Here is an 8908-nt window from a genome sequence, read left to right as displayed (position 1 = left end):
TCCTCCTCTTCATCCTCACCAACTGCGTGAACTTTCTGTTTAAAAGCTGACTTGCAACATCTTGCATAGTGATTGCTCTTTCACATTTGTTACAGGATTTTCCATAGGCAGGACATGATTTTGGCTTGTGGCTGCCTCCACATTTACCACATTTGAATTCTTCAGATTTCTCTTTCTGATCTTTTTGTTTGGTAAATGTTGTCTTTTTCCTCAGCTCTTTATGTACTGCATGCACTGTAGTTTCACCTCTCCGAAGCTCTTTTGCTTGTGCTCGAGTGGTTTCCGCTGCTCTGCACATAGTGACACACTTGTCTAGTGTAAGTCCAGTCTCTCTGAGCAGTCTTTCTCTAAGTGCATTATCCACTGTGCCACAAACAATCCTGTCTCTCACTAGTGAATCTCTCAGGGTGCCAAATTCACATGTTTTGCTTAGTATGTGAAGCTCTGCTAAGTACTGGTCAAAAGGTATTCCTTGCTTTTGATCATGGGTGAAAAACTTATACCTCTCAAATGTCACATTCTGACTAGGCACGAAGTACTCTTCAAACTTTGTCATTAGATCTGCTAATGTCAGATTAGCTTCATCCAGCTGAAAGCTATTATATATGTCCAAAGCATCTTCTCCCATAACATGCAAAAGGATGTGAGCTTTCAATTTTTCGTCCTCACCCCCTGCTCCGCTTGCTGCTAAATATATATTAAATCTTTGCTTAAAACGCTTCCAATTATCAGCAAGATTACCAGTCAGTTGCATGGAAGTGGGTGGACTTAGCCTCTCCATTACTGAACGTCGGGGTATCAGGACTTCCCCAGCCCTCTCTTGTTGCTGGATGTCCTCCAATTCGGGCACAAGATCCTCTTCTACTTGTACGATCTGTCCCTCGTCCCCCGCTTCACTTCCACTGCCACTTGTAGCCATCACACGCCGTAGCAAACTCTCCTAGCATGTTGCTGTTCATCACCTTTACGCGACCGGAGACTTTTCTTTCTTTTCCGTCTTTCACCCGCGACAAATCTTCCTTCCGTAGCTGCTCGCGGCCACTTCTGACACCATGTGTTGCTTTGCTTAGACTTTATAATAAGCAGACGAGGCGTATTTGCTGGTTGAACATACTTTACTCAACAGCTTTCATCGAACAACGCTGCTGTGCTACCCGCATGGCTACTACTGTTATTTCACACCCTGCCTCCGGCTTCCACTACCGTGGCATGCTGGGTAATGGAGTTCTTAACCCAATGTATCCATAACATCACAGGGTTGATGCGTGGAGTGAACGGAGCAAGCCCCTTTTTCAACTCCCATTGCTAAAAATCCATTTAATATGTTGTCCCCTGATAGAGGACATATCAGATATTAAACTGATAAGAACAGATACTACACTTGATCTTAGCCAAAAGGCCGAGAAGCAATGACCACCACCTCTATGCTGTCAGATGCGACCTCCCCGGACGGTTCTCAGTTGTCACGGTCCAGTAATTTTAAATGGACATAACAGCTGCTGCTTAGCACCCCCGTCCAAGCGCTTCATGGGGAAGCACAAAAAGTTTTAGTTAAAGACGGCAATTTTGGTTTTCCCAATTGGTCAAGCTCCTGCCAACGTGCAATATTCCCATGCTGTCACATTTTGGCTACGTTTAAGAATCTGAGTTTCCTTTTGGAGAGCACATTTGTTTTTCACAAGTACAAAAGGCTTAGCCAAACAGCAAAGCCCACCAAAAATAATTTCAACTCATAGGCGTTCCTCTCCACGGAAGTCTTTAGTAAAAGGCGAAAGACTTGTGTGTTATGAAGAGAAACCAGAGTAAGTACAGCCCACTCTCGAGAGCAGCCGAAAACGCCAGTCTTCCCAGTCCCAACCCTCGCGGTAATTCTCACTTGGTGTGCCGCTTTCCAAATCCAAGGCCTCACCTATTCCCCCATTGTCACAGGGCCAATATTTTGTCCTTGCTGTTTTTCTGCCAATCAAAAGTGCAAATCTTGCTACACTTTTGTATGGCTTTATCTTGTCAAGTATTATAACAACGTTTTGATACCAGGAACCCAACGAGGTTTCACAGATCATTCAGTTTTTAGGACAATTTCTGGCGGTAAAATCTGCCAGCCATGTCTCTTCAGGTCCGTTGACAGTTTGGGCAACGGGCAGCTCCACGTGCATCGTGTTGTGGAAGTTTCTGTTCAGCGAGGGAGGAATTTGTTGAATGAAGGAGAGACCTTGTTGAAACAAATTAAAGACAGGCTAGAGACTGGATTAAAAGTTTGGATATTCGGTGAAAGAGTTTAATTATTTTCTCGAGAGAACAATCAAACAAAATGACGAGAATGGCAGTTCACAATGCAACAGAGTAACAAGGTGACATTACACATTCTGGTAAATACAATCAGTAATACACTTCTTTATATGCAGTGCCCCCAGAGAAAAACCAACCCTTGTTTGGAAACCAGTTTAATCTCAAACATAACAATCAGTGGACCTCAGGCAGACAGTTGGAGCTCTTACGTATTTCTGAATCTGCCCCTCGTGTGTCCAAGTGTCTTGACCGGTCATTCTATCTTAGCTAAAAAAGACATCTTGTCTCTTGGATAGGCTCTGGTCTCGACCTGGGACCTGCTATGATAAACACCGTTCTAGGCAACTGTTTCTGTCAGGCTCCACGTCATCTATCCTTGGTGGGAAAATGCAAAGTCATAACATATCCAGTTGTCTCCTACAAAGAGATCACACTGAGGACAGATACAGGAACCAAATACTCTGAGAGGCATTGAAGATATTATTATGAATAATTAATATGAAAATCATTGGTTACATGTAATTTTCCCATTACATTCCCCCCTTTTGATTACATACTAATCACAACACAATTGAAAATTACTGAAAAGACAAAAAAATGTTTTTGTGATGAACCTCTTAGTTTAAGCTACCACTACATCTTAGTCTAAAGAAAGATGAGAAGTAAAATGGAATTTATGAATCAGGAACTACTGAAATTTGGAAGCTGAGTCTGAGTTAAATTCGTCGTCTTTGTAGGTGGGCAGATCAAACAGACCAAGATCATCATCATTTACTTGCACTGCCTGATACTGAACCCTTTCAAAAGTAAACAAAGAAAATAATCATTCATATTAATGGGATAATACAACAAATGCTTCAAAACAGAAACAGATCACAGAGATTACTGGAACCACAATATTCCCCATCCAAGCCTTCCACCCCTCCCCAAATATCCAAGCGCCCCAATCCCCCCCCGAATAAGTGTGAGGGACATCTTGAGCCCTAAGACTAGTGGCGAGTTGGTTTAGCTGATGGACGGTGTCAGTGAGGTTACCTTCAATGTCTGGGATTAATGTGCAGCATTGATCACCTAATACATGACAGAGCCCCCCCCTGAGCTGCTAACAGTAAATCTAGACCCATCTGGTTCTGAAGTAACATGTTACGCATAGCTCACAAGGCTTTAGGAAAATCGCTGAACCCCGCAAACATGACGGCGGTCAGATTTTCCAAACTTTCATGTATCTTATCAATATCATGTGCGTTATTAACTAAACCCTACCACGGAAGAATTCCCGAAACAAATTTGCTACTGTAACTCATCATTTTACATTAAGCTCTTAAAGTAAAATGCAGTCAGTGCACAAATAGTTAATTAGGTTTAGCACGAGTGGTTTTATGGGTGAAGCCCGTTTCTGTGAGTGGGGAAACAATTAATCATTAATCAACATTAATCATTGATCCCTACATCGCGTGTAAATTTGCTGATTGAACCCAGTCATACGTTGGAATATGAATGCGTTGTCTTTGTCAGAAGAAAGAACTCATTTATTTTACACAATGTTAATCATTTGAGTTGATTTTGTCATTTTTGGACTGAAAGTAATCGCATGGTTACAACAGAAAGGTAGTTGATGCATTAGCTACTACCATGAAGTCTGTTGTCTTAAGGTTGTTGCTTTGTTTATATTTCTCGTACCCCGGTTTCCAATACTGTCTAGAGAAAGGTGAAGAGCGCTCTACTCTTTTTACCCCTTTATTTGATGACTGAAAACTGAGTGTGCGTGTGTACCGTGCATCTGTAGTAACATTTAATGGGAGAAGAAGTGGTGTTAGAATAAATGATGTCAGATTTATCTCTATCATATCTGTCTAACAACAAAAATGATACCCCCACAGACACAGACAAGACACAGAGAACAAGAATACATTTTGAACCCCCCACAATGTGAGGCGGATACCACGTCTGTCTTTTCTTGTGCCCTTCCATCGTTGCAGCAAGTCTGCTGCTTCAGGGGTGTTGTGCGTGGGGTGACTGGATAATTGATGCAGGATCAGGCTGTTGACCCGGCTGTCTTGCTTCTGGTGGCGGGATTTCTTCTGGTGTCAGAGGTTCGTCCACCAGCACGTGACACACCGTTGGAGTCAGTCTTTACCACTGCCTCGTTTCTGGTGAGTTGTGTTGCAGCGTTGGTGGCACAGAACTTAGTCTGTCAGGCCACGGATTTCCAGGCGTCTGGCGGGACTGGCTCGTCCTCTGGCGCTGGGACCCTCTTGCAGTGTGATACGTGGATCCACGGAACCCGCTCAGCAACCTTCACTGCCGTGTGGGTGACCAGAAGAACCTGGAAGAGACCTTGCCAGCGTTGGGATTGCCAGTTTTTCCTCCTGAAGTTTTTTACGACCACAAAGTCTGGCTGCAGCGTGTGGAGCGGTCCCTCAGCAGGGTGGGGCAGGGCAGCAGAAACCTGGATTCTTATGGCAGAGAGAGCAGAAGACAGTTGTACACAATATTGCAACATCTCATGCTCACACAGAGCTGTGGAGGGAAGGGGTGCTGTAGGAGCTTCTATCCCCACACTTGGCGGTCTGCCGAAGAGAATCTCAAAATGACTGAGGTTACTGCGCGTTCTTACCCTCATTCACATGTACATAGTTTTGTTCTTAACGTGCCGTTATCATTTGACAACCGACTTGATATTATTAGTAATATATAATATAATAATTTCTGTCATTTAGAGCTTTTGCTAACACTGAAGCAGTTTGTTTTGAAGCGGGAAACACCTCCACCCATTTTGACCAACCATCACCAAACAAAACTTTTTCACCTGTGACGGTGTGAGATCTACAAATTTCATCATGATATGTTCAAATGCCTGCTTTACAAAATTTTCCTTTTCTGCAAATGATGTGAAGGCCTTTGTGTACCATGTTTTCTTTAACAATACTAGCACTCGCCCCTTTGACACATGGTCCCATGGGCCCATGTGCCAACTTTGCAAAATGTGTGAACAAATGGTGTGGAAGGCAAGGTGTTGGATCCGGCCCCTGCCAGACATCCTCTTTAAAGGTGCACTCTGCTCTTTTCCACTGTATTCTGCAGCTACTGATTCTGCAAGTGAAAGATCAGTCAGCTGCACTGTGTGTGTGCAGAACATTTGTATTAGCCTAGCTAAGATGGAAATAAGATCACTGATCAATTGGTGATGCAAAATGGGCTTACCATAAGACTTCAGGAAGTTTCGGTGTTTCCACAATGCCCCAAAATCATGTACAACCCCAAAAGGTGTACCTGGAGTCTGTGTAGGTTGTTACAGATGAACCTTCAGCCAGTTTGCATGCTTCAGTGAGAGCAATGAGTTCAGCAGCCTGCATAGAGAAATGTTTGGGAAGAGATTTAGCAATTACGGTCTCTGAATCTGATACTACAGCAAACTCTACCTGTCCCTGTCCGGTGTCAGGGCAGCGTGAGGCTGACCCATCCACATACAAAACCAGATCTGAGTTCGGCACCGGTGTGTCAGTCAGATCTGGACGCGGAGCACGGGTGTGTTGCAACTCAGCCAAACAGTCATGCGGCTTTCCCTTTCCTGGCACAGGCATAAGAGAAGCAGGGTTAAGCACTGTAAAATGTTTAACAGTGACATTAGATATATCAAGCAGACATGTGTGTAACCATAGATAACATGCTGCAGATAATTGTGAAGATTGTTGCTCCAATAGGATCAGAGAAACTACATGTGGCACTAACAATGTTAATGGAGCTAAAATAGGCAACAGGCCTGAGCCTGTCACCGTGAGGCTGCAAGAGAACAAACGTCATGCAGCCCAAATGTTCACCCACTGTCTGAGTGAATGGAAGTTTAGGGTTTGGCAAACCTAAGGTTGGAGGGCTTTGAAAAGCTTTTTTAAGACTTACAAACGCCTAGTCCCCCTTGGTCATCCACGTGACATGGTCATCTGAAGACAAGTTGTTACCATGTATTATGTCAGCTAAAGGTTTAACTAACTGAGCAGAATTTGGGATTAAAACACAACAATAGGAACACATCCCTAGAAATGACATAATTAGTTTCTTTGTTTCAAGTTTTGGGAGAAAAACTATTTCTCAATTCGAGATGAGGACAATGTTTTCCCTGACGCTGAAATGTCATGACCCAAAAAAAAATGCACTTCTTTTTTCACAAATTGCAGTTTGGCTAAACTAGCTCTGTGCCCTTCTGCTGCCAGGTGGCACAACAGTGCAATAGTGTAATAGTTAATCTTTCAAGGCTCTCTCTCAGTGCTTTGTTGTAGACAGTTGGGCTGTCAATAAAAAATCCTTATCCTAAACGTGTGAATGTGTAGGTCTTACCATCACATAAGAAGGCAACCCAGAAAGGCTGTCTTTGTTCACTGGACAACTGAAAAAAAACGTTAGACAAATAAACAGGAAAATATTGTGCCCCCCCCCCCCACACTGGAATTCCTTGAATTTAGTGTAGGGTTTGGCACATTGGGAGCACGTGCGTGGACCGCTGCATTTACTGCTTTGAGGTCCTGAACAAAACGCCATTCGACCGGTTTTCCCTTATCACGAATTTTCTTGACAGGGAAAATAGGCGTGCGAACGGGTGAATCAGGACACGGAACAATAACACCTGCTTTCAAAAGAGAGTTAAAGACCGGCCTGATTCCGTTAATTGCTTCTTGTTTCAGTGGGTACTGATGTTTTTTGGGCCTGAAATCTGAGCGAGGAGTGATGACGACAGGCTGACAATTTTTATGAGCCCCACGTCATACTTATGCGCTGCCCACAGGTGATTCAGCACTTGGGACAGCAACGGAGAGATATCTGAGGGTGAAACAATCACAGAATTATTCAAAAACGTGCGTGTGTGTGTTTCAGCTTCTTTCCGCTGGAACACACTGCGTGTGGCTGTCACCCGATGCGACAGGAGCTTCCGATAAGTGGAGGGGGAGGTGTACACATTCCCTTCCACGGTTCCAGCAAAGTCAGTCAGTCAGCTGGTCACAGTCCCGGACAAACTGTCCCAAGTTTCTCCACTGATCTGTAGGAGATTTGGACAAAGAAATATGAGCACGTGAATGTTGAACTCTGAAAAACACTCTCTGTTTTTCAGTCAAGTTTACAGCTACTGCACATTTGTTTTCATGCCAGTATAAGTAAATACACTCAAGCTCATCTGCTTCTTCATTGGAAAAAAAAATCTTCAACAAACATGTCATCTTTTCCTGATAAGACAAAATAAGTGCCATGTAGGTTTAGTTCTGACATGAAGTCAGCAAGGGGTTAAATAACATCTCTGGCCTCATGCAGCAGGCTTGCAGCATGACCCAGAGAGAGATTCACCACTGAAAAAATCAGCTGAGATGTGTGTGTGTGTGAAAACAATGAGTCAGGCTGGCTGTGACTTCTAATCTCACAACCTTGAGACCTGTAGGAGTTTGAGAAAACTCCTATGCCGAACATTAGATCCCTACCTAACAAATTCACAGGACACAGGAGAGAGCAAAAACGAACATGTTGCCCTTCTCTCCTGCTCCGAATCATTTAGATCCCCATATACACACATCATGAGGTTGAAAATCTTTCTGGGACAACTGCTCCACTTGCACTAATGCACAGAACAATTCCACCAGAAAGCTTTTGATTCAAAAATAAAGATTTTTGAAGCACATAATTTGTTGCACCTAAAAAAACCCAACTACATACACTCTAAACACAAACCCAAACCACAGATTATGCTTCTAAACCAACTCTACACCCCTTCCATGCACCTTTTAAAATTGTAGCAGCCAATTTATACACCTCAGATAAAAACATTACATAAGTAGGAATACCTTCTAAATGTTTTTTTGTTCTAGGTGACAATATTGCGTCTAGAATTATCCCTATTGTGTGAGGAAGAGTGTGATGTTTATGGGCTGTAGCGTGTGAAAGCATTTACTTCTTTGCAAGCAGGTTAGTTAGTGTGTTTTGCATTTTTACTTCCCTTATCCGGTGCAGACTGGCTCAGACTCTCCACCACTCCCGTTCCCCTCCTCCCTTTCATCCACCCGTTGCTGGCTGTAGGTGCGATCCCCTGTTGGGGGACCCCTCGGTTGTCGTCTCCCTTCTGTATTTCGGGATGGGCATTTGTCTGCCCAGTGACCTCTTCCTCCGCAGTTGAAACATGTGTCTCGGTCCACTGCTGGCCCCTGCCCTCCACCTCGTCTTCTGCCTCTTCCTCTCGCTTTGCCTCTGCTTCTGGCCTCCCCCTCTTCAGCCAACGTTGACACTGTCAAAGTGATTTTTCTTCTGTTTCTCTTCTTGTCAGCCTGCTCCGCTGATTTGTAGCATTGGATGACGGTACCCGATGCTGCTGTTATTGTCAGATGTAGGTGGGGGAGAGGCCGTGGCTGCTTGTAGAGAGAGAGCTTGCAGCGAGGTGGGGGCTGTGTGGGATCTGGTCCGCTCCTGGTGCTTGCTTCTGGGGGAGACACGGACGGTGTTTCTCCCTTCGGCCTGGGTGCTGGAGGAGGGTAGGGTGGTGGTTTGAGCAGCTGATCGCCATCTTTAAGACTCGGATAGAGGGAAAATGCATTAGTGACAGTGTTCATTTCTCCTCTCTGTGTTTCAACAGCATTATCTGTTC

At 44.2% G+C, this 8908-nt stretch overlaps 2 non-coding genes across 2 annotated transcripts; both read right to left on the bottom strand.

The window, feature by feature from the left end:
* Positions 1–1219: 1219 nt before the first annotated feature.
* On the bottom strand, positions 1220–1411 carry LOC116675191 (U2 spliceosomal RNA). Its single transcript, XR_004328317.1, has one exon. It is a non-coding gene; the product is annotated as a U2 spliceosomal RNA (small nuclear RNA).
* A 278-nt stretch (positions 1412–1689) lies between these two features.
* Positions 1690–1806, bottom strand: LOC116675194 (U5 spliceosomal RNA). The gene has a single exon (XR_004328319.1). It is a non-coding gene; the product is annotated as a U5 spliceosomal RNA (small nuclear RNA).
* Positions 1807–8908: the final 7102 nt, after the last annotated feature.

This window comes from Etheostoma spectabile, unplaced genomic scaffold (assembly GCF_008692095.1).
Source record: "Etheostoma spectabile isolate EspeVRDwgs_2016 unplaced genomic scaffold, UIUC_Espe_1.0 scaffold00001626, whole genome shotgun sequence".
NCBI lineage: Eukaryota > Metazoa > Chordata > Actinopteri > Perciformes > Percidae > Etheostoma > Etheostoma spectabile.
The sequence above is the reverse complement of the archived record's forward strand: the minus strand, read 5'-3'. Positions and strand labels throughout refer to the sequence as shown.